This window comes from Macaca fascicularis, chromosome 13, assembly GCF_037993035.2.
Source record: "Macaca fascicularis isolate 582-1 chromosome 13, T2T-MFA8v1.1".
NCBI classification, from domain to species: domain Eukaryota; kingdom Metazoa; phylum Chordata; class Mammalia; order Primates; family Cercopithecidae; genus Macaca; species Macaca fascicularis.
The window spans coordinates 40,383,527-40,410,403 of record NC_088387.1 but is presented as its reverse complement, the minus strand read 5'-3'; the positions used below and the strand labels follow the sequence as shown (position 1 = coordinate 40,410,403).

The window sequence follows — 26,877 nt, the reverse complement described above, 5'->3', positions numbered from 1 at the left end:
GAAATGCAAATCAAAACTACAATGAAATACCACCTCACACCAATAGATGACTACTACTAAAAAAAAAAAAAAAAAAAAAAAACAGAAAATAATAAGTGTTGACAAGAATGTGAAGAAACTGGAACCCTTGAACACTGTTTGTGGGAAAGTAAAATGGTACAATTGCTGTGGAAAATAGTATGGTGATTCCTTAAAAAATAAAAAATAGAATTACCATATCATCCAGCAATTTAACTTCTGAGTATATCCCCAAAAGTATTGAAAGCAGGGTCTAGAAGAGATATTTTCATATATATGTTCATAGCAGTATCATTCACGATAGCTAAAATATAGAAGCAACCTAAGTGTCCGTCAATGGATGAATGCATAAGCAGAATGTGGTCTGTCTATACGATAGAATATTATTCAGCCTTAAAAAAGAGGGAAATTTCTGATATATGCTAAAACATGGATGCACCTTGAACATTATGTTAAATGAAATAAACCAGTTACCAAAACACAAATGCAGTTGACCCTTGAGCAACAAAGTGGTTAAAGGCACTGACTCTCCACCCCGAACACGCAGTAAAAAATTTATATATAACTTCGACTCTCAAAAAACTTGACTACTAATAGTCTACTTTTGATGGCAAGCTTTACCAATAACATAAGCAGTTGATTAACACATATTTTGTATATGTTATATATTGTATGTTTATAGTAAACTAGATAAAACATTAAGAAATTCATAAAAACTATATTTACCATTCATTAAGCGAAAGCACATCATTGTCAAGAACTTCATCCTCATTATCTTCACACTGAGTAGGCTGTGATAAGGAAAATTAGGAGGGGTTGGTCCTGTTGTTTCAGAGGTGGCAGAGGTAGAGAAACCTTAAGTGAACCCTCACAGCTCCAACCCAGGTTGTTCAAAAAGGATCAACTGTACTGTATGATTATCCCTATATGAGGTATCTAAAGTAGCCAAACTTACAGAAACAGAGAGCAGAATAGTGGTTGCTGGGGCAGAGGGAAGCAGGAAATGGGAGACTGCTGTTCCACAAGTATCAAGTTTCAGTTATATGAGATGAGTAGGTGCCAGAGATTTGCTGAACAATGTTTTGCCTTATTAATTAAAGGCACTTAAATAATTTTGCACTTAAATACACAAGCGTATTTCATGCATAGTGTCCCATTTATTTATTTCATTTTATTTATTTATTTATTTATTTATTGAGACGGAGTCTTGCTGTGTTGCCAGACTGGAGTGCAGTGGCATGATCTCGGCTCAGTGCAACCTCCTCTTCCCGGGTTCAGGCTATTCTTCTGCTTCAGCCTCCCTAGTAGCTGGGCTACAGGCATGCACCACTACACCCAACTAATTTTTGTATTTTTAGTAGAGACCGGGTTTCACCATGTTGTCCAGGATGTTCTGGATCTCTCGACCTCATGATCTGCTGGCCTCAGGCTCCCAAAGTGCTGGGATTACAGGTGTGACCCACCATGCTCGGTCCCTTTATTTATTTTTAAGTGCAAAATATTGTATTTTGTACTTGAAAAGTTGTTAAGAGTATATATCTCATATTCAGTGTTCTTATCACAATTTTTAAAAATACATTATATAGACTGTATGTTTGCCTAACTAAACTGACATTCTCTTTAAAAGGAGTACTATGCAAGAAAGAGAGTCTATAATGCAAATCTTTTAGCAGCACTTTAAGGTACTAAAGGGTTGTTATTTGCTAGATTGCCTCCTCTGAGTACAATGCTGCATGTATATGTGTGATCTGCTCCAAATCTCTTCTGATTTCACCTTAAGAATTAAAAAAAAGAATATGTTTATTTTATATTATTAATTAATTTGTTTAGTATGTCAAATAAAATAGTTATAATAAAAATAGGAATCTGGTCGATTTTGTGTCAATCAACATAAAAAAGGGAGCTGATAGTAATTTAACATTGTGCTGGATTTGGCCAAGGTATAGAATTGCAAAGACTAGAATTTATCTACTTTACAATTTTGAATGGTATGCATAGAGCCTAATATAAGTTTTCATAGTGATGAATTATGCAATTCACTTTTCATTCTTTATCTATGTATTTTTTATTACTTTTTTGTCCATCTCTTACAAAATTAATAATAATAATCAGCAATATTTTGATAATACATCCTTAAAACTTGAATGAATACTGAGGGATTCATCTATAGTGATACTATAATATAGTGTATTTCTATGTGTTTGTGAGTATATAAAATAAGAAAATCATTTTGTAATAATGCAGAAAATATACTTCTGCAATGTATAGAAATTTTATTGGAAGCTGTATTCCATTAAGTAATATATTCTATTAAGTAATTCAACAATTTAAAATGAGCTAAAAATATTCAGTTCAGAGGAAGCAAATTATCTTATTGTAATGCCTTTAAACCATTAAAATAGATTACATTGTATAAACCAGGTTAAAATTTAAATCCAGCATAAAACAACAAAAAATGAAGTCCTAAAAGGGGATATAGTAAAATCAATATTGCTCTTTTAAAATGAAAGTGTTCTTTTGGAACAGGCCAGTAAACTATTAAGGTATGAGGACAAAATTTTTCAAGTGTAACTCCTATAAATTTCAAGAGTTAATTACTGATGAATTACTAGAATATGGTACTCTTAATTGTGGCATCTTCCCAGCCAATTATTATAGGCCCATAAAGAAAAATATCTCTATATCAATGAGTACTGAAATTATATAAAAGTAAATCATGTCACAGGACAAAACAAATATGTAGCTAAGCTATTTCAATCTGGAAACAATTGCAGAAGGCCAGATAGCTCATTGTCATTCCCATAGACTTGGCTCTTATTCACTATTCAGGCTACCAGAACCCAATTGCATTTAACCTGATATCAGTAAAAGCAGTTATTTAAATTAAAAGAAAAACAGGTGAATAGCTCAATTTGAGATTTTTATTTTAAATTAGAGGTTAAAATTTCTAAATTTCAAAACTGACATTCAAGGAATCTCAGACTTAGGAACGTTTGAAGTCACAGAAACTAATTATCTTCCAGGTACATTATCTCATCCTCCATGGATAAGGACATGCTTTAAATATTTATTTCTATAGTAGTAGTCATTTTTCTCTGTGTCCGTTTCTAACTACACTTGTAAATAGCTTTTATAGCCAATAAAATTATGAGTTTAACTATAAGTCTTTGGTCATTATTTCTTCATTTATTAAAAGAATAAATGCAGTAGTGAAAGTTTAGATGGATGGCCATTATGGCTTAGAATTTTGTACTGGCTATGGGTATGAGCTTTGTGTTCGAGTCCTGTGTTTCCAAATTAGTAATTATATGATTCTGAACTAGTCAACTCCCCCATGCTTCACTGTTCTCCCCTGGAAATGGGGATGATGGTGATAATTATGATGCTAACAATCATAATAGCTATGTTAATACGTTTATTATGAAGTTATGAAATTATACTTGCAAGCTACTTATCACAGTAATAAAAGGAACAGAATACACTTAACCCCTCCATTAGCTCATGGCAAGTATTAATAAATTAACAAAACACTTATTGTTGCAGCCTACATTAATGATTATTGGCCCATAGAATGAAACATGCTAGCAGCTCACAGTACTAGTTACTAGAAAACTTAGGAGATGCAGATACTTGAAATAAGTCTATAAACATCTTGCAAGTTTTATATATAGAAAGTGAAAGGATTTGTGGTAGCATAACAGGAGACCATTCCATTTATTTCTCAGCATTGATAACTAAAAATTGGGTTGCAATGGATAAGGAGTATAGAATGATGGAGACATTTGTATGAAATATTCCATTTTAATGAAAAGTTCAGGAGGGACATTTGCTTGAGTATTGTACTTGCACCTCCTAGTCTTTGAGACTGACTTACAGTTACTCTTTGCCATGGGGGACCTCAGAGTCATTTAATTCAGACCCAAGACCAATTCATAGAAGATAATTGGTTTTGACCTCTGGCCACTATTTCAAAGATGTTTTGTTCAGTTCCCTAGGGAAAAGAAATCTACCTTTAGATTTTCACTTCCCAGAATCATAAAATGTCTTCAAAAAATAAGTGAATAAAAGAAAAGAAAGAATCAGATTCTCAAAGACGTGAGATGAACTTTATGTATAAATAACCAGATAAACCTCTATATGATTTTAAGTAGATCACCATCTTCTCAATTATCCCTGACATTGTATTTTAGAAAAAAAGAAAGGCTGGGTCTAGGGAAGGAAAGACACGAAACACTTTTATTCTGCTACAACTGGACCAATATATTTTGAAGGATCTTTGCACACAAACAGATAAAATTGAAGTTGGAGCCTTAGCCACTTAGCCTCAAGACCACACATAGTAGCGAGTCCTAAGGCACTAGCACAGAACACAGTGTCCCTGGTAAACATACTCACAAGCCACTAGGCTGGAGCAAAGAGTCTCAGATTCTCTTTAGTTCTAGCGTTTGATGATTTCAGAATTTTTTATTTGAAAAGAATCTTAGAAGCCATCCAAATCCACTTTAAGACATGTATTTTAAATAGAAAGATTGGGATTGGCAATAGCTTTTGACCTAAGTGATCATCATATTCATTGGAAGTTTTTAAATAAAAATATTACATAACACCCTGGAGAGGTTGTGATCCAGTCCACATAGTTTGAGGAACCAGAACGTGAATGTTTAAAAATATACTAAGGAGTGTAAAAACAAGCAAGATGTAGGGACAATAAGTAAATAAATAAATGAATAAATAAATAAATGTGGAAAAAAACTTCCCCCCTTGTCAGCACTAAAATAGATGAAAGTATAAATGACTATCTGCTTGACTCTTCAGAAGACAGTTTTGAAGAACAGAAACTTTTTGAGAAAGTCTTAGAGAAAGCAACTGGGTAGATTTTTAAAAATTGAATATTTGTTGGCAGAAAAAGGAAAAGAGAATATGAAATGTACAGAAAAAAATCAGAACACACCTTCCCATTTTGTAAGCTCAGTTGTTACCATGGCTTAGTGTGGTGAAACCCGCAAGCCTCCAATGATTATTTTTATAAATTATGAGATTTGGTGCCAGAATATACAGAGAAAAATGTTGACTACACTATTTATGTTGTAAGTATAAATACTTACTTATTTATAATTAAACAAATAGACAAATAATTAGCCATCTGAGTTTTAGCTCTAAGTTGGGAACAAAGATCCATGAGAAAGTAATTTGTAAAATGTTAAACAGGCAGTGGATATTTTTACATAATTCACAAAACAGATTGAAATAATATAGTTAGGTTAAGCAACACTACCTTTAATGCAATTTGATTTTCATTGTTATACAATGAGTTTCCCATATGGGAAAGTGAATCTTAGAGTTGTCGAGTCAAAAAACTAATAAATAGTAGAGTTAGAATTTGAGCCTAGGTCTCTGTTGTTTTGAAGTTCAGGCTTTTAACCTGTTGTACTTCATAATTTTGTTAGGTTTCCAAAAGTATAAAAGAAATAGAATTTTCCTGCAACTTGATATAATTTGCATACACTATAGTTACACTATAGTGTCAAATAACAGAATGTTACAAGCCTAAAAACCACTCAAGAGTCTTCACATCATACATTTACCTCACTAAAGTACCAACTTTCTGTCCACACAAACGTCAGACACTGGAAAAGGAAAATGTATGTCCTTTTGTATTTTCATGTTCAGTATCTTGGTTTTATATTGTTTGATGTGACAATAGTGACTGAAACTACATTCCGGGTATAAGTTTGCAAGTTTTTTAAAACTGACAATTAATCATCGTTTTCTTTAAGAATATTTTTATTTATTTCCCCTAAATATTGTCTTCATTATACATTAGTCTTTAATAGGTGGCATTATTTATAATCTTTATATTCTATATGAGATCATGCCTATCAAAATCCCTTTCCTTTCTTTCCCTGTTATTGGGCCCTTCTTTCAGCTAACATTGATTTCCTAAGACATTACGAATGTTACCTGCGTACAATACTACTGTGTCCTGTTAACTAATGATCACACTGTATTATATGAGCTTTCAGGATCTTTCTCTCTCTCTTCACTATGAGGTGTATGGTTAATAGATAGACATACATTGCTGACTCTTTCGATTTCTGAATTTTTTTTTTTTTTTTTTTTTTGAGGCAGAGTTTCGCTCTTGTTGCGCAGGCTGGCATGCAATGGCGCGATCTCAGCTCACCACAACCTCAGCCTCCCAGGTTCAAGTGATTCTCCTGCCTCAGCCTCCCTAGTAGCTGGGATTACAGGCATGTGCCACCACACCCGGCTAATTTTGTATTTTTAGTAGAGACGGGGTTTCTCTATGTTGGTCAGACTGGTCTCAAACTCCCAACCTCAGGTGATCTGCCTGCCTTGGCCTCCCAAAGTGCTGGGATTACAGGCATGAGCCACTGCACCTGGCCAATTTCTGAATTTTTTTTGTTTAAGTTTACATTAACTTTCTTTTTCAGGACTAAACAAAGTCTATATCAGCACATAATTTAAGCTCTAAATTTTAAAAAATCTCTTCCACAATTGTTTGTAGCTGCTCTCCTGGGTTTGGGTCTGAAGACATATGTTTTATGAAAGCATCTATAGGAGATCATTTCAAAAGTTCTACAAATAGGAAAAATAATGCTTCATTGATATTTCTGGAAAAAAATATTCCTTCCACCTTTTTCTAATGGAATGACATTTTGGAAAAGTAAAGCAACCATTTGTCATGTATTCCCTTATTTAGTAAGCCAATCAAAAATGCTTATTAAGACTTAATATATAATTTCAATTTGAGAATCCATGAATTTCCACATTGCATGAAACAGATATTACTTAAATAAGCACACAAAAATGAAAATTGCAGTGTTCCACAGGAGCAAGTATTCTGCAGGCATAGTACAGAGTGAAACAGAACATATAACAGGGAATTTTAAATAGTCCAGAATTCTTCTCCAGTTTTCTCTATTCACAGAGTAGATGTGTGAACAGATTCTTTGAAAAGAGATTTAGAACTAACTTACTTTCTCCTTCCTTCCTTCCTTCCTTCCTTCTTCCCTTCTTCTTTCCTTCCTTCGTTCCTTCCCTTCCTTCCCTCCTTCCTTCCCTCCTTCCTTCCTTCCCTCCTTCCTTTCTCTCTTTTGTTTATCACAGGAAAAGCCATATCTAGCACACTTTATATCAATATTTGTTATGTTTCAAAACCAACACTCAAAAGTAAAATTTATATGGATACATATATTTATTATTAAACAAGAAACAAATGAAACAAATGCACTAATATCAGGAAAAATATTTTAAAAATTCAAGTCCAAGAGAATTTGAAGCAGAGTAGTATGAAAACCAAGACAGAATCATGGGAATTAAAAAAAGAAAGCAATGAAATTGAGAAATGAATCCAACATTTCTACCTTCAACAAAGTGAAGGAGACTAGAGTTTTCTAAAATCCTATTATCAAAAAACATCTACTTTTGAAAATCACAAGAAAGTATGGGTAATTTCTGAGGCTCCAAAAATCTTCAAATGAGCTGAAGTAAGAGTGGCAACTGAAATCATAAAACTAGACCACTCTGGAGCATATTCGGTTAGCAGGAACCTCGAGCACCAAGTCTTATAGAGCCTACAGGGAAAGCAAAATGAAAGCCCTCAAGTCCTGCACAGTGGGGGAGGTGGACTTGGTCTCCACTTCATAAAGCTGAGACTTTGAAGACATGTTAAGTAAATGATGAGCCAAAAAGCATACACATGCTAATAAATCATGTAAACAGAGAGAATGTCTGTCTCCATGATAACTCTGTTTGAAAGAAAACACATAAATGTCTTCAGAAATTGTAACTATATTTTGAATCTTATTTGAGTTTGTGGTTTAGTTTTACACCCACTGTATAATTGAGCACTGCTAGATTTAGTAACACCTTCAAATTTCTAGAAGAATAAATCCAGACATGTTTCAGAGGAAAATACAACCCATTAGCCCCAGGATTTCTGTGATTAAGATGAGACAAATCAAGAATCATAAAGCATATAAAGAAACAAGAAAAGGTGCCAGCAGAAATTAGGAGTAACATAAGAGAACCCTTAAAAAGTTGCACATTAAAATGACCCAATAGGAGATTGTGAAGAAAAGAGTTAACATAGCATGCTTGAGAATCCCATCTTTAGAAATGCATATTTGCAAGGTAGATCCTTTGCTGGCTGGACACTGATTTCAGAAGGGTTCACACCACTCCCTGATAGGAATGCCTCACTGTGCTGATAAGGATGTAAAGAAGCTGTAATTACTATGGAGAAAATTCCAGCACAATCTGATCATGTTTAAGATTCATAAGTCCTTTGAGAGACATGTCTCATTTCAGTAAATTTGTCCTAAGTATTTAACCATGAGAGGCTCTTGTTCATACCCAGAAGGAAGTACATTTATTAATAAGAATGTGCATAACAGCATTATTTGTAGTAGTCTATAACTGGAAAGGACATAAAAGTTCATTCAGAGGATACTGAGTAATATGCTACAGTCACAAAATGAAATACATGTATTTCAGAAGACATTAAAAAGACCTAGTATTTTTTCATGTGTATGTTGGCTGCATAAATGTCTTCTTTTGAGAAGGGTCTGTTCATATCCTTTGCTCACTTTTTGAAGGGGTTGTTTGTTTTTTTTCTTGTAAATTTGTTTGAGTTCTTTGCAGATTCTGGATATTAGCCCTTTGTCAGATGAGTAGATTGCAAAAATTTTCTCCCATTCTGTAGGTTGCCTGTTCACTCTAATGGTAGTTTATTTTGCTGTGCAGAAGCTCTTTAGTTTAATTAGATCCCATTTGTCAATTTTGGCTTTTGTTGCCATTGTTTTCGTGTTTTAGACATGAAGTACTTGCCCATGCCTATGTCCTGAATGGCACTGCCTAGGTTTTCTTCTAGGGTTTTTATGGTTTTACGTCTGACATTTAAGACTTTAATCCATCTTGAATTAATTCTTGTATAAGGTGTAAGGAAGGGATCTGGTTTCAGCATTCTATATATGGCTAGCCAGTTTTCCCAGCAACATTTATTAAATAGGGAATCCTTTCCCCATTTCTTGTTTCTCTCAGGTTTGTCAAAGATCAGATGGTTGTAGATGTGTGATATTATTTCTGAGGGCTCTGTTCTGTTCCATTGGTCTATATCTCTGTTTTGGTACCAGTACCATGCCGTTTTGGTTACTATAGCCTTGTAGTATAGTTTGAAGTCAGGTAGCATGATGCCTCCAGCTTTGTTCTTTTGATGTAGGATTGTCTTGGCAATGTGGGGTCTTTTTTGGTTCCATATGAACTCTAAAGTAGTTTTTTTTCTAATTACATGAAGAAAGCCATTGGTAACTTAATGGGAATGGAATTGAATCTATTCATTCTTCCTATCCATGAGCATGGAATGTTCTTCCATTTGTTTGTGTCCTCTTTTATATCGTTGAGCAGTGGTTTGTGGTTCTCCTTGAAGAGGTCCTTTACATCCCTTGTAAGTTGGATTCCTAGGTATTTTATTCTCTTTGCAGCAATTGTGAATGGGAGTTCACTCATGATTTGGCTCTCTGTCTGTTATTGGTGTATAAGAATGCTTGTGATTTTTGCACATTGATATTGTATCCTGAGACTTTGCTGAAGTTGCTTATCAGTTTAAGGAGATTTCGGGCTGAGATGATGGGGTCTTCAAAACAGACAATCATGTCATCTGCAAACAGGGACAATTTGACTTCCTCTTTTCCTAATTGAATACCCTTTATTTCTTTCTCCTGCCTGATTGCCCTGGCCAGAACTTCCAACACTATGTTGAATAGGAGTGGTGAGGGAGGGCATCCCTGTCTTGTACCAGTTTTCAAAGGGAATGCTTCCAGTTTTTGCCCATTCAGTATGATATTGGCTGTGGCTTTATCATAAATAGCTCTTATTATTTTGAGAGATGTCCCATCAATACCTAGTTTATTGAGAGTTTTTGGCACGAAGGCCATTGAATTTTGTCAAAGGCCTTTTCTGCATCTATTGAGATAATCATGTGGTTTTTGTCTTTGGTTCTGTTTATACGCTGGATTATGTTTATTGACTTGCGTATGTTGAACCAGGCTTGCATCCCAGGGATGAAGCCCACTTGATCATGGTGGATAAGCTTTTTGATGTGCTGCTGGATTCAGTTTCCCAGTATTTTATTGAGGATTTTTGCATCGATGTTCATCAGAGATATTGGTCTAAAATTCTCTTTTTTTGTTGTGTCTCTGCCAGGCTTTGGTATCAGGATGATGCTGGCCCCATAAATGAGTTAGGGAGGATTCCCTCTTTTTCTATTGATTGGAATAGTTTCAGAAGGAATGGTACCAGCTCCTCTTTGTACCTCTGGTAGAATTCGGCTATGAATCCGTCTGGACCTGGACTTTTTTTGGTTGGTTAGTTATTAATTATTCTTTTTGATGCTATTGTGCATGGGATTTTTTTAAATTTTATTTCCAGATAGTTTGTTCAGTGCATAAAAATGCAACTATTTTTTAATGTTAATTTTGTATCCTGCCACTTTACTGATTTCGTTCACTAGTTCTAACAATATTTTGATGGAGACTTTAAAATTATCTATATATAAGATCATGTCATCTGCAAACAGAAACAATTTAACTTCTTCCTTTCTGTTTTGGATGCTTTTATTTCTTTTTCTTGCCTGATTACTCTGACTAGATCATTTAGTATTATGTTGAACAGAAGTGGTGAGAGTGGGCATTCTTGTCTTATTCCTGATCTTAGAGGATATGGTTTCAGTTTTTTACCATGATGTCAGCTTGATATGCACTTGTCATATATGGCCTTTATTATGTTGATATGTATTTATTCTAGACCTAAATTATTGAGAAATGTTGTCATGAAAGGATATTGAGTTTTGTCAAATGTGGGTTTTTGCAACTATTCAGATGATTGTATAGTTTTTAATCCTTCATTCTCCTAACTCAGTGTATCCCATTTATTTACTTGCACATGTTAAACTATTCTTGTGTCCGAGGGATAAATCCTACTTTATGTTGGTGAATAATCTTTTTGTTGTGTTATTGAATTTGGTTTACAGGATTTCTGCATCTACCGTCATCAGGGATATCGGCCGAATTTTCTTTTCTTTTAGTGTTCTTGTATAGCTTTTGTCTCATGTAAAATGAGTTTTGATGTGTTCTCTCCTCTTTAGTTTCTTGGAGGAGTTGGAGGAGGATTGATATTAATTCATTCTTAAATATTAGGCAGAATTATCCAGTAAAATAATCTGTTCCTGCACCTTTCTTGTAGGGAAATTTGTTGGACTGTAGTTATTTTTAGTATTAACTTATGAACCTTTGTATATCGGTTGTAATTCTATTTATTAAAGTTATATCAGTTGTAATGTCTCCTATTTCATTTAGAAGCTTGTTTACCTCAGTCATCTTTCTTTTACATTTGTCTAGCTTTTTTTTTTAATCAGGAACAATTTTGTTTATCTTTTCAAAGAACCAACTGTTACATTTGTTGATCTTCTTAATTATTAGAATTTTTTGTCTCCATTTCATTTAGCTCTGTTCTGATCTTTGTTTTTCCATTTTTTCTGCTGACTGTGGGCTTTGTTTGTTGTTTTCTAATTCCTTGAGGTGTAAAGTTAGGATGTTGACTTGAGATCTTACTTTTTTATCTTAATGTTCACACTCATCACTATAAACTTTCCTCATAGAACTAGTTTTGCTCTATTCCATACATTTAGGTATGGTGTAGTTCCATACTTTTTGATTTTTCTTTTTATTTCTTCATTAACCAATTGATACTTCAGGAATTTGTTGTTTATTTTCCAAACATTTTTGAATTTTCCAATTTTCCTTCTGTTATTGATTTCTAGTTTCATATTATTGTGGTTGGAAAAGATACTAAATATGATTTTAATGTTTTTAAATTTGTCAACACTCATGTAGTGGTCAAACATATGATCTATCTTGGAGAATGTTCCATCTGTAGTTCAGAAGAATATTTATTCTCTTGCTGTTGAATGCAATGTCCTGCATATGTCTATTAGGTCCCTTTGGTCTATAGTGTTGCTCCAATTTGCTGTTTGTTTACTGATTTTCTTTGGATTAGATTACTTACTCATTGTTAAAAATGGGTTTTTGAATCCCTCTACTCTTACTGTATTGCTGCTCTATCTACCTTTCGTTTTGTATATTTGCTTTATATATTTAGGTAATCCAATGCTGGATGCAGACATATTTATTATCATTATATACTCTAGATGCATTGACCCCTTTATATAGTGAACTTATTCATCTCTTGTGACAGTTGTTGACTTCGAGTCTACTTTGTCTGATATATGTATATCCCCTCTTGCTGTTTTTTGGTTAACATTTTCATTTAATGTGATTTCATCCTTCATTTTCAGCTATGTGTGTCCTTAAAGATGAAGTCAGTCTCTTGAAGCATATAGTTGAATCTTTTTTTTTTAATCCTTTGTCACACTATGTCTTTTGAGTGTGCAGTTTAAGCCATTTACATGTAAAGTATTGATACATAGATGAGAACTCACTATTGGCATTTTGTTAATTGTTTCACTTGTAGTTCCCTTCTTCTTTGCTGTATTCCTTTGTGATTTGAAGATTTTCTCATTTTTGCAATAGTTTGCTTTGATTCCTTTAAAATTATTCTTTTATGTCCACTAGAGTTTATTTTCCTTTGTGAGTACCATGTGTTTAGATACATTTTCTTATAGCTATAAAAATCTATTTTAAACTAATAACTACTTAACTTCAGCCTCATATAGAAATTCACACTTCTCCTTTCCCTCACATTTTTGTTATTGATGCCATAATTTACATGTTTGTACATTATATACTCATTAACAAATGTTGTAGCTATAATTTACTTATAAAATGTTTGTTTTTGAAATGTTATAATAGCTTTAAAAGCTTTACAACACTACAGCATTAGTGTAATCTGAATTGGACTAAATACCTACATTTATCAGCAAGTTTTATACTTTCATGTGTTTTCATTTTGCCAATTAGCATTCTTTTGTTTCAACTTAAGGAATTCTTTTGCATCTCTTCTAAGATAGGTCTATTGCTGATGATCTCCCTCAGGATTTTGTTTGTCTGGGAAAGTCTTTATCTGTCCTTCGTTTGTGATGGACAGCATTGCTGAATATAGTATTATTCATTGACAATGAATGTTTGTTTTTGTAATTTAAAGTTATCATCCCACTCTTGTTAGCCCTTTAAGGTTTCTGCTGAAAGATAGTTTCATCTTTTTTTGTGACAAATCACTTTTCTATTGATGTTTCCAAAATTCTTTTTTTTGTCTTTGACTGTTGAAAATTTGTTTATAATGTGTCTTGGTGAAGACATCTGTATGTTTAACCTATTTGCAGTTCTTTGGGCTTCATGTCCTGGAAGTTCATTTTTCTTCCTAAATTGGGAAATTTTCTGTTATTATTTTTTAAAATAAGCCTTTTACCCCTTTCTCTTTTTTGCATCTTACATAGACACCCCAAGTTCATATATTGGTTCACTTGACTGTGTCTCACGAATCTTGTAGTGTTCCTTCTTCTTCATTCTTTTTCTATTTATCTGACTGAATGATTTCAATTTATATGTCTTTGAGATCACTGATTCTTTTGCTTAGACAAGTCTGCCATTAAAACTGTATTGAATTTTTAAATTCTGTCATTGCATTCTTCAGTTTCAGAATTCCTCTTTGGTTCTTTGTTATGGTTTCCATGCCTTTGTTAAATTCCTTATTTTGTTTGTGTATTTTTCTTTCCTGATTTTGTTTAGGTGGACTCTCCTGTAGTTTACTAATCTTGGAGATTATTTTTGTGCCTTCTTTGTCAGGCAATTCATAGATCTCTATTTCTTTAGAGCAGCCATCAAAACTTTTTGTTTGGTGGTATCACATTTTCTTGATTCTTTGTGTTTCTTGATGATTTGCATTTTTGTCTTTGTATTTGAAAAAGCAGTCACCTCCTCTAGTTTGTACTGATTGACCTTAACCAATCAGCCTAAGTAGAGATTCTAGATGTATCTCAGATCCTTTCACTGGATATACCTACTCCATTCATTTTGTTCACTTTTAAGGGAAAAGTCTTATGTGCCTCCTCTTCATACCACATAACTAGGCTGGATGCTGAGGGCCTCAAGTTTATTTTTTCTAAGGAAGTTTCTTGAAATATTTAACTTTATATAGCTTACTCCCAATCCAGAAGAGTCAGGCTGGCAGCTGAAATTCATACATGCTACTGAGGTCCATGTGCTGTTTGCAGGGTCTTGGATGTGCTGTCTGTGGGTTTATTGGAGTGCCATGCCCAGGAGTGTGTGAGGTGCTAGCCAGAGAGGAGCATAGTGTGCTGGGGGCATGCATTGGCTGTATCCACAGGTGAGTTGTCCTGCAGCATTTGTGGATGGGGCTTTTGGTGGAGTCCATGAGCAAATTAGCAGGCTCCATGACCAGTCCTTGAGATTCGTACTGTTTTCTGTGAGTTCCTGCCCCTTCTTTCTGATCTTAGTTGCCCCTAAATAAGAGCAGTAAGGCAATCCCCTTGATATTCTAGGAGGGTAAGACAAAAGCGGCCCTACTGGATAGTTTCCCACAGGGATGACACAGCTGGGTGCTTACTTCACTCTTACTTTGCACCACTGGAAGAAACTATGAGCTAAAAGGAATTCTCTTGACACCAAGTTGTGTTGCCTTGATGGAGGGGTGACATGAGTACAGTGAGACTTCTCTTTCTCTTTCTCTTTTTCTTTCTTTCTTTTTCTTTTTCTTTTTTCTTTTTTCTTTTTTTTTTTTTTTTGAGACAGAGTCTCTCTCTGTTGCCCACTCGAGTGCAGTGGCGCGATCTCGGCTCTCTGCAAGCTCCGACCCCCCCGGTTCACGCCATTCTCCTGCCTCAGGCTCCCGAGTAGTTGGCACTACAGGTGCCCGTGACCACACCCGGCTAATTTTTTTGTATTTTTAGTAGAGACGGGGTTTCACTGTGTTAGCCAGGATGGTCTCGATCTCCTGACCTCGTGATCCGCGAAACTTCTCTTCTTACCTTCTTCAGTGTGCCCACTTTCAGATTTTTTGCTTCATTGAGGTGCAGGATCCTTTCAGCTGAACTGTGGGGCTCCCACGAAGGCATTTTCATCCCTTAGTGGTTACAAAATAGGTGTTTATGGAGGTGGTGGCAGTGAAGATGAGGGTTAAAAACTTGTTTCCTGCCATCTTGTTGACATTTCTAACACTTTAAAAAATTATAACTGTGATCTTTTCTGCTTTTCTGTTAACCAAGTGCTTTTTATTTTTATTATTTCCTACATATTGTTAAGTTGAAAATATATTTTTTAAAAATTTACCCCTTATTTGTTTGAAAAATTGTTTTATCAACTTATTACATTGAATTGCTGTATATCACATCTGATTATAACAATAATATAGTTAGTATAAAGCTATTTTATATGTCTAGTCCCTTCCCAATCAATGTAAAGTTTTTAGCAAATGTTAAGTACTAATTGAAGAACACTCTTAGCCTTAGCCTTTTGCCCTTGTAATTGCTCTCTGAACCAGTAAACTGTTTTCTTTTTTTTTTTTTTTTTTTTGAGATGGAATCTGGCTCTGTCGCCCAGGCTGGAGAGCAGTGGCCGTGATCTCTGTTCACTGCAAGCATAGCCTCCTGGATTCATGCCATTCTCCTGCCTCAGCCTCCCGAGTAGCTGGGACTACAAGCGCCCTCCACCACGCCCGGCTAATTTTTTGTATTTTTAGTAGAGATGGGGTTTCCCTGTGTTAGCCTGGATGGTCTCGATCTCCTGACCTCGTGATCCACCCACCTCGGCCTCCCAAAGTGTTGAAATTACAGGCATGAGCCACCACGCCCAGCCCACTAAACATTTTAAAAACACTATTTATTTGTAATTATTCATTTATTTCAAAAGTATTTTGAAGGCATTACTTAAAGTTAACCACATGGTTCCTTAGTTCTTGTGTTTATCACTGCTTCTTTTTTACTTCTTTTTCTGCTGAGGTATCCACTTCAGTAGTTCTTTTAGGAAGGATTAACCTAACAGAAATTCCTCTCCCTAAAATTACTTACCCATCCTATGTTATGGTTTTATATTACTTTGTGTGTTTCTCTAATTTTTTATTCCATTAATTCCAAGATACACTTTTCTTTTTTATATTTTAATATTTTTTAGATGGAGATGTTTTACAGTTGATGCAAAGTTAGCAATGTGTCATAATTTAATAGGCAGTATGTTAGAGGTAAGTTAAAATAATTGTGTATTTGACTAGAATACACAAAATAATGTGTTCACATTTGTGGACTTTATCTATCCTTGGCATTATTTTTAATGATTTACACAAAATAAATCTTCGAATTAACTCAAAGTTCCAATTAGTGACAATTGAGCATTTTTTTAAATCAAAACGAGCCTAATTCTATAGCCCACCCTTTTAAAAACCACAAAATAATTTGTGAGTCTATTATTTCCAAACCTATATGATTCCTGCTCCTTACTTTTCCAAATTCCCTGATAATCAGCATCACCTAGAATACATAACATTAATTCCAACCCCTGTCCTTGTCTGAGGGTCACTAAATGAGAATCTCTAAAGGAAGAGCTATGTATGCTGTGCTGTATCAAATGTTTCTAGGTGATTTATGTCTTCAGGCCAGTTAAGAAAATACTTTCTTAGCCCAGTTAGTCTGTGATAGATCCTTTTTAGCATCTGTAACTTATCATCATCAAGCAAACTCTGAATATCCAAGCTATATTGGACAATTACTATTTGTCTTGAGAGGTAATACGAGTATGTAATTTTAGTTAATTGCCTCCTTAAGGTCTAAAAGCCTGATGCTACTTTGTGAGCTTGTCCTTTACCACCAGGGAGAGATATTTCCAGTTCTACCTCTTTGGGTACATCAGAGCACCTCATAACTTTTTGTCAGTCAGATCCCTAGTAAAGACTGATGATAGCTAACAGGGGTCAAAAAATGCTGCTTCTTAAACTACTTGGATTCTCAGTTACTGAATTTGGAGGTATCATTTTATAAAAGGGTTATACAATTCTGATATAGTTGGGCTGTGTCCCCACTTCAATCTCACCTTGAATTGTAATAATCTCCATGTGTCAAGGACGGAGCCAGATGGAGATAATGAATCATGGGGCCGTTTCCCCCATACTGTTCTCGTGGTAGTGAATAAGTCTCACAAGATCTGATGATTTTATAAATGGGAGTTCCCCTGCACCAACATTCTTGCCTGCCACCATGTAAGATGTAACTTTATTCCTCTTCCGCCTTCTGCCATGATTGTGGGGCCTCCCCAGTCATGCTGAACTGTGAGCCAATTAAACTTCTTTCCTTTATAAATTATGCAGTCTCGAGTTTGTCTTATTAGCAGCATGAGAAGGAACTAATACAACTTCTAAAACCTATTTGATAATCCTACAATCATTCGTTTCCTTCAAATATGCTGTGTATGTGTGTGTTTATGATACATACGTGAGTGCGTTAGGGACCTGTAACTCAAAGACATAATGAAGATTTTATAAGTTAGCATCAGACCTGACAATAATAGCAATGGAAAGGTCTTGAGCTCATTGCATTTTATTCTGTCTGAGGGAATCTCTTTTATTTTGGTGCATTTCTGAAATGAATGCATAATTGTTTCTACATTCATATTCCATGCAGTATATTGGGCTAAATGTCATTAATCTAAAAATCTCTCCCAGGTGGAACTCAGCTAAACTTTTTGTTGCAAATTAAATCAATTTGAATGAAATCAAGTTTAGAGTTTGATCTGACCTTGATGTCAAGCAAGATTCTCTTAATTTGGCTGGAAAATTGTGCTTTCAAGAGCAAAATTAATTTTACAGCTTTTTCTTTTTCCCTCTTTTAACTCTATTCCTCTGAAGTCAAAATGAATTCAATTTAGCTGTGTCTTTATTATTTTAATTTGGTAATTTTAACTGACAGATTGTGTCTTAAAATACCAATTCTAATCTATTAGATCTCAAAAGTTGGAGAGCTTCTTGGAAAAATGATTAAATAGGAAAGATTATTATTTATTGAGAAAAATTGAAAAAGATTTAGAGAGTTATAGTGTTCAGTATGTCTGGATCAAAAAAAAAGGATTAAAAATTACTTAGTAATTAAGAGTCAAGGGCACAAATTTGTCCTGATAGTTCAAGGTCTCAGATAACCCATATGTAAAATGAAGTTAGTAGACAACATGATCTCCCTTTTGCTGGTCTTTAGAAAAACAAAGGTTAGAAAAATAGGCTTTCAAATATAAAAGCGAATTAAAATATAAGCCTTTCCCACCAGATAATGAACATAAGTGTTATATCAAATCAGATTAATTATGTTCTATGTGTGTTAAGAAATGTAAGATGATGAATTTCAGTTCTCTTTCAACAGACCTATGATATGAATTAATGTATTAAGGAAAGATTCAACATCATTACATTTTTGTTTTATGTAGTTTCCCTCCTTTAAAATCTCGTATAATATCTTTATGTATCCATCTTTACTAAAATAACTAATTTCAATTTTCTTATATTATCCCTAACTTTTCCTTTTATATGGAAAATTATTTGAGTCACTTATTTGACAGACCCTATTATGTATTTTTTAATAAAGTTCATGATATGGTTTGGCCCTGTGTCCCCACCCAAATCTCACTTTGAACTGTAATAATCCCCACATGTTGTGGGAGGGACATGGTGGCAGGTAACTGAATCGTGGGAGCGAGTTTTTTTCCATGTTGTTCTCATGATAGTAAGTCTCACGAGATCTGATGTTTTTACAAATGGGAGTTCTCTTGCGCATGCTCTGTCTTGCCTGTTGCAATTTAAGACATGCCTTTGCTCTTCCGTTGCCATCCACCACGATCGTGAGGCCTCCCCAGCCATGTGGAACTGTGAGTCCATTAAATCTCTTTTTCTTTATAAATTACCTGGTTTTAGGTATGTCTTTATTAGCCCCATAAGAACAGACTAATACACCTCATATTTCCCACTGATTTTTATTATTTTTCCTTGATTCAATACTATTTACCTATATTTTACTTAGTGATCCCAAATAATGACAACTAGAAGACATATCGAGATACATTTGGGCCTTTAAATAGTGCATTGAAACAAATAGTCTTAAGCCAAGGCAGTAAAATTAATCATATCTTTGCCACATACCTTGCATTTTTATTGTTTGTTTTTTAAATATTTTGACTCTGTAGTATTTGCAATTACCTATTTTTCTTTTTAACTTTTTGAAAATCTACATGATTTTTAAATAATATTCCTGGCTATGGCCCATTGCATTACCCTGAATTCAATACTGTGACTAATGTTTCACAGAATATCAAGGCTCATTGTTAGTTATCTGTTCACTGGCAAATCACAACTGAACATTTTATCTATGGATCTGGATCTATTGATCTGCACTAATATCCTTTTAAGTAAGAGTGTTAATGCTTTTGTAGACACGAATTTTGCAATTTTTAAAAACATATTCATTTATCATGTTTGGTAAATGGTATATGCACACTTTATTGGAGCTATAGCTTGTTTCCATCTTTTTAATATATTTTGCCAGCTAACTCCAAAACATCCTTCAATGGCACATTCAGATGACGCTAAGCAAACTATAAAGGTAGAGGGCATATGCCCTAAACTGCTATCTCTCTGATATGTACAATAAGTTTGAGGGGAGAGAAAAAATTGTATCCAATCATCCTCAGGCTTGATAATTTGTTAAAATATCTCATAGCACTCCCTGAAGAGTATAATACACATAGCTATGGTTCATTATGAGAAAAAAACGGAGGTTAAAATTAGCTAAGGGCAAAAGAAAAGCAGAGTTTCAAAGAACTACCAAATGCAGAATTCCTATTATATTCTTCTTGTGGTATGAAGATGCATTTCTCTTCCAACATCCATATATGGCAATGTGTATAAAGTATTACTAACCGGAGAAACTTACTTGAGTCTTGGCATTCAGAAATTTTACTGGGGCTCCATTATGCAAGCATGATTGATTGATTGCCCATATGGTTGATCTCAGTCTTCAGGTCAATTGACACCATATGATCCAAAACCCTGATCCTAAATCACATTGTTGATCTTTCTGGCATAGCTAGTCCCCACGTTATATCACATTGTTGCTGTTTAGATGGGTGAAGGAGCCAAGAAAAACAAAGATTACCTCCGGGAGCTGAGGATGAGCATCAGACTTTTCTTGTTCGAGGTTAAATTACTTACTGCAGAGGCTACCCTATGGGCTTTGGCCAAGGATCTCTTATATTTAGTATAGAATTTACATAACAGAGATAGCAATTGTATCAATATAAATAAGCCTAACATTTGGAAAAGCCGGTGTGGGGTGGAAATAGATTTAAATTAATAAATAATCTATATGATAGTTATTACATAAATTTTCATGTTTTGTTCCTTGATCTACCACTATTTGTAACTTATGATAAACTTGTACAGAACTATTTTGCATATAAATTAACAAATCCCACCATTCTTTAGGCTAGTCATGTTATGTTGGTGTTACATTCTCAGGAGTCTTTAACTCAATTTTCAATACATTTGACCATTGATGCCAGTGTTAGGCCATACCAATATGACTGCAGAGGTATAAATATAACCTGAAAAATAAGAGGCAGACACTACTACAATCTGACTCTGATATTGATGAATAGTCTAGTCCATTATCATATTGTATGACCAAAATGGCTCCAAAGTGGCACCACTCTTGTTTGTAGGCTTCTATGTAATTTTGTCAGACAAAAAAAGGAGTGGTCTCAGCAACATATGATTTGACCTTTTCAGAAATCCAGTATAACTGACCTAAAACTCAAAGTTATGTCTTGCTCTGAGCCTTTTTTGAGGCATCAATATAATATTGGATTCCTCTAATTGTGTGACCTATTTATTTCTTTATGCTCAACCTTCTTTCCTTTTTCTTTCCATTTTTACCCCAAAACTTATCAGTCTTCAGAAGGTTTATTAGTGTCATCCTGTATGCTTGTCCAAATTTCCAGCAGGAATACTAGTCTAGCAAATTTATCTTTCTCTCAGAACGCTTCCATTCATATAGGGTAGAGTTACATTAGGGCAGGGTTTCTTCCATTTTCATGGTGGGCTATATCAATTGCTAAGCAAAAGGGCTGCGTTCATTATACGCCTTGATTTTACCAGATGGGAGGAAGGTAAAAACTCAGCTCATCAGGCCCGTAGGAATTCTGATATTTAAATTTAAAAGTATGGTTACAGTTTCTTACTTAATAATCCTCTATTCTTCTGGTACCCACAGTTGTAGTTAGGTTATGGGACCACTGCATGAAGTAAGGAAAAAATTTTGAGTTTATGTGGGCAAAAAATAAAAGAAAGAAAAAAAAAGAAAGAAAAGGAAAGAATGGTAGTATCAACATCCTTACTGGATAGGAACAATTGTGTTCAAGTTAAGCATCTCTGATGGAAAAATCTGAAATCCAAAATCCTCCAAAATCTAAAACTTGTTGAATGTTGACATGAGATAGTGACACGTTTGCTCGCTGATGCTTCAATGTACACAAACTTTGTTTTATGTAGAAAATGATTAAGAATTTTGCTTAAAATTACCTTTAGGCTATGTGTGTAATGTGTGTGGAAGACATAAATGAATTTTGTGTTTAGATTTGGGTTCCTTCCCCAGGATATCTTATTATGTATATGCAAATATTTCAAAATTAAAAAAAAATCTGAAATCGAAACACTTCTGACCCCACGCATTTTGGATAAAGGATACTCAACCTGCAGTTTTACCAGCACCTGCCCTCCAGCCAACTTTTCATTCTAAATCCTCCAGAATAGTGGAAGAATCTATTAAAAGGAGGAACCTTCCTTCAGCCCCCTCTCATGCTGAGTGTGAGCACATACTTACGACGCTATTCAAATCAACCCATCATACTTTCATCTCTTCCAAACTTAGACAACAAAGGTTCTAATTGTCCACTCCAGTTCTCTCAAACCATTACTCTGAGAATGAAAGTGTGTTCTTGTTCTGAGGAAATGTGACTTAGCTGAACATATTAGTGCATGTCTTCTATTCTGGTTCTTTTATAGTACTCTAAGCATTTGTATCTACTACTTTATTTTCTGAAACAGTGATTACTAGTAGGCTTAGCAGATTTGATTTTTATGTATAGAAGAGGACATTCTTGGCAGTATTGACAGCATACTTCTCAGGCATCTGCTTTTTTATCCTCATGGCAGCAAGTACAGACTCTTTTATTATTCGTGTTTTAGTTGTCATAGCATTTAAACATTTTTATCTGCCATTCTCACATTCAGCCTCTGAGGATAGCAAGAATGAATCATTACATACACTTTATAAATTAAAAAATGTTTAAAGAAGTTGATATTCTCAAATTAATTCAACTAACCAATAGAAGATGAATCATTAACATCCAAGTTTATTGGTTTTTTTCCTATTTATAATATGAACACATTTTAGCCATGCCCTGCCTAAGAACAGGTTTCAGAGTTCTCCCAATGTACACTCTGACTATGTTTCTATTATGGTATAATTCTTGCTTATTTACAATGTGTTACCTGTGTTGGAGAGTAGGAAGGAGAGACAAAATCCCAACGGGGACTCTCATGAAGCCTGGCACAAACAAATAATTAAAGAAATTAATCAGATAATTTATATGGGAACAATCCCTATCTTAGAATTAATTATCAAATAATATAAGAGCGTATGAGTGCTTCTGATGTGTGTGTGTTGGGGGACATGAGTTTAAGATGATAAATTGAAGAATGCCAAAAATATACATGTTTTCTGTTCCATATTCTAAATGTAAAATGAGCTGAAAAGATAGTATAAGAAAACAATTAACTATTTAAAGAATGTTCCAAACCCCCAGCACATCTCAAGAACTACCCATTCAGAATAGACAACAGAACAAAAAAAAAATCTATCATCATTGTTGTAAGAAAGTACTTATTAAATAATTCCTACTTTACTACCATAGTATTTTTTGATACGTTTTGATATCATAAAGAGATTCAAGAACCATCTTTAAAAAAAACACTTTATTGGGGTACAATTGGCATACAAGATGTTGTGCATATTTATGTATACAATTTGACAAGTCTGGAGATCATTCTATAAAATATAGATCTGTGAAACCATTACTGTAATCTATACCGTAAACATATCTATCACCTTCAAATTTTTTTTTTTTTTTTTTTTTTTTTTTTTTTTTTGCTATAACAGGACCATTTCAAGGCAAGTGGCAAGACATTTTGTTCTTTGGGTTACATAAATATATTTAAACATCTATTATGAGGTACTAGTTTTACAGGTAGTAAACAGAATGCAGGCAGATAAACAATACATGTACCTGACATACAAGGTACATATATTTATGTAACATATACATAATTTGCCTGTGTTCTGTGTCATACACATAGTCTATTACATAATGGATATGTGTTCTATGGCAAATGAGAACAGAGGATATGACCTATATTCAGAACAGAGTTCACGTATTGGAGTTCACTAGATATACCTTATAGCCATATTTTATTTAATTGCACAGTGTTGTTTGGCATGATGTTTTAACATTTCAAAATTGGTTGTCAGCATTTATCAAAATACTTCATCTAAAAGTCCAAGTATCTAGATTCTAGAACTTCCATATATACCCATGACAGTGTAAAGTACTGAATTTGCATAAATAATTAAAACACACATAAATAATTTAATAAGGACAATATTCTCTATCAATTCAAATTTACTAGACAAACGATGAAGCTAAAAATATCATTCATTATCAGGAAAATAAGCAGTCTACAGAAATTGACCCTGAGATGATAGGATGATAGAATTAGCATAGAATAACTTTAACACAACTATTGTACACATTACCAAAAATTGAAAAGATGTATGATTTTAATAAATGAAGAGATTAAAAATTCAAGTAGAGAAATGGAAGTCATAAAGGAAATCTGATAGAAATATAGAAGTAAAAAGTATATATATAAAATGTAAAAAATAATGGAAGAATTTAACAAATATTTAGAAATGCCAAAAGAAATACTTTTGTGCATTGAAGATAGATCAATTTTTTCTAATTTTTTTTTAGGTTCATTGGGTACATGTGTAGGCTTGTTACATGGGTAAATTGCATGTCACTGAGGCTTGGTATATGAATAATCCTGTCACCAAGGTAGTGAGTGTAGTACCAAATAAGTAGCCTTCTAACACATGTCCCTCCCTCACCCTTCACTTTCAAGTGCTCCCCAGTATCTGTTCCCATCTTTATGCCCATATTTATTCAATGTTTGGCTCCCACTTATAAGTGATAACATGCAATATTTGTTTGCTGTCCCCACATTAGTTTTCTTGCATAATGGCCTCCAGCTGAATCCATGTTGCTGCAAAGGGCATAATTTAATTATTTTTTATGATTGCATAGTGTTCCATGGTCTATATATACTATATTTTTAAAAATTTATTAAATAGATGGATACATTTAAAAAACAAAACACAACAATCTGAAGAAAATAAGGAAGACAAAGACTAAAAGAAAATGAACACAACATAAGTGAACTAAGGGAAATAAAAATTTTTCCATCATACATGTTATTGCTCCCAAAAAGAAAGAGAAAAAACTAGGCACAAAAAATGCTTAATTAAATATTTTTTTTAACTTCCCATATTTTTAAAAAACCCTCTAAAAACAAATAATAGTTGGAATCATTAGCACTTTGGTAGACAAACTCTTACTGGTAGCATTTACCAATGCCCATGGTGTAAATACTCACACCCTTGCAAATTCCAGCCTACTATAGTGGCATAATAAAAGAAAATAAGATCTCATCACTAATATTTCTAATGGTAAAGTATTGAACACTTTTCCCTAAGAGTATATATATTGTATTAAATAATCTAGTCAATGGAATAAGGTAGGAACCTCAGCAATAATTGGTAAATCTAGTGGCTTGATGCAGAATGCACAATACCAATTCAGGTATTCCAGCCACAAACAATCAAGCAAACACAAGTTGCTGGTCATTCTCCAAAATAAAAATCCTACATTCTTAAAAAATGTTACAGTTAAGAAAAAGACAATAAATGCTAATGGATATTTCCAGATTATAGGTGTGTAAATAAATTAAATGATATGCCTAATTCTGAATTGAGTTACAGCCAAAAAAAATTATTAAAAAAATATAAAGGCCGTAATTTTTTATGATTGATGAAATTGCAATATAGATTTTGGTTTTGTTAGTAATAGTCAATCAGTGTTAAATTTCTTCATTTTGATAACTATTTTATGCTTATATAATAATATTGTTTTTAACAAATAGCATGATAAATTTAGAGATAAAGAATATTGGTGTCTGAAGCTTACTCTTATATGGCTCATTTAAAAAGTTATTCATTAATCTTTCAATATATGAGAAAGCATGTATATGTCTGTATGTATGTATATAACATGACGTATAATATGTAGTCAAAATTATGCATATAGAATATGCACACATATATACACACATGAAAAAGAGATTAAAAAAGAAAATGGGCAAAATATAAACAATGGCTAAATTTGTTTAAAAAGGAGTAGAATTTCTTCAAACTCCTCTTGCAAATTTTTGTTTGTTTAAAATTGTGTCAAAACATAATGTTATTGAGAATTTTAACACTTTTATCTCTTTCTAATGAAAATGTATCAATTTATTTTCTTTGTGATTGACCTGTAACTGAATTTCAAACAAATTTTGTTCTCAATGTCTTTTCATTATCAAACCAATATAGGTGTTTTTCTTTATTAGGCATTTTCAGTTTCCATTTCTCTGTCCTTGTTTCTCTGTTCTGTCCCCCACTGATCTAGGGCAAAAGTCTTGCTAGTGAATATAGAGATACGCAACTCTTCCATTCCCTTGCAGTATTGTGTAAGGAATTACTACCACGAAGTTAGTGCCTTAAAACAACACTTACTTCACAGTGCTGCAGGTCAGAAGTCTGGGTGTGGCAGAGCAGGGTTGCTGGACTTTCTGCTCATTGTATTCTAATGCTGAAACAAAGGCATTGGCTGGGCTGAGCTCTCATCTAGATGCTTTAGAGAAAAATTCACTTCCAAGATCATTCAGATTGTTGGCAGAATTCAGTTCTTTGTGGCTTGTGAGGTCCCCAATCTTTTTCTTCTGGCTGTCAGTTGGAGGTTGATTACAGCTTCTATGGACTACTCCCAGGTCATTCCCACATGAAACCTCCATCTTCAAAGCCAGCAACAGATCCTTCCCCTTTTATGATTTCAATCACTTTGATTTTCAATCTCTTTCACTAGGAAGAATCTCAACTCTAGCATTAGATTTTGATAGCTGCATAATAAAGTCTCAAAACCTTTCCGGTTTGAAGTAAGATCCACTTATTAGCTCAAAGTTGCATGTATCTGGAGTCTGGCATGGCATGTATAAGTTCTGTGTTCAGAAATCCCAAGAGTGAAATCAAGGTGTTGGCCTGACTAAATCTCTCATCTCAGGAGAAATTTTTCCCTGCAGGGTAAAATTTCCTCCATAGTTTATTCTTCTTGGCAAAATTTAGTTCATTTTGGTAACTGGACTGGAGTTTCCATTCCTTGCTCATTGTACTCATGCACCACTGTCATTTCCTAGAGGTTACTCTCAAGTCCTTTCCATGTGGTTCCCATAGGGAGTTTGCATCATCCATGCCTGCTTTCTTCCAGGCCTGCTGCAGCACATCTTTCTGATGTTCCCTTTTGCAGTCAGGCAAAGAAAATTCTGTGCTTTTAAATGGTTCAACAAATTGGGTCACTCCTATTCATAATAATATTTTTGTGCTATATAATCTAACAAAACAATGAATAT

General features: G+C 34.0%; 1 pseudogene; it reads right to left on the bottom strand.

Annotated features, from left to right (window-relative positions):
• The window catches only part of LOC102144684 (ankyrin repeat domain-containing protein 11-like), a 99,608-nt pseudogene extending 84,475 nt beyond the window's left edge, over nucleotides 1-15,133 (bottom strand).
• Nucleotides 15,134-26,877: the final 11,744 nt, after the last annotated feature.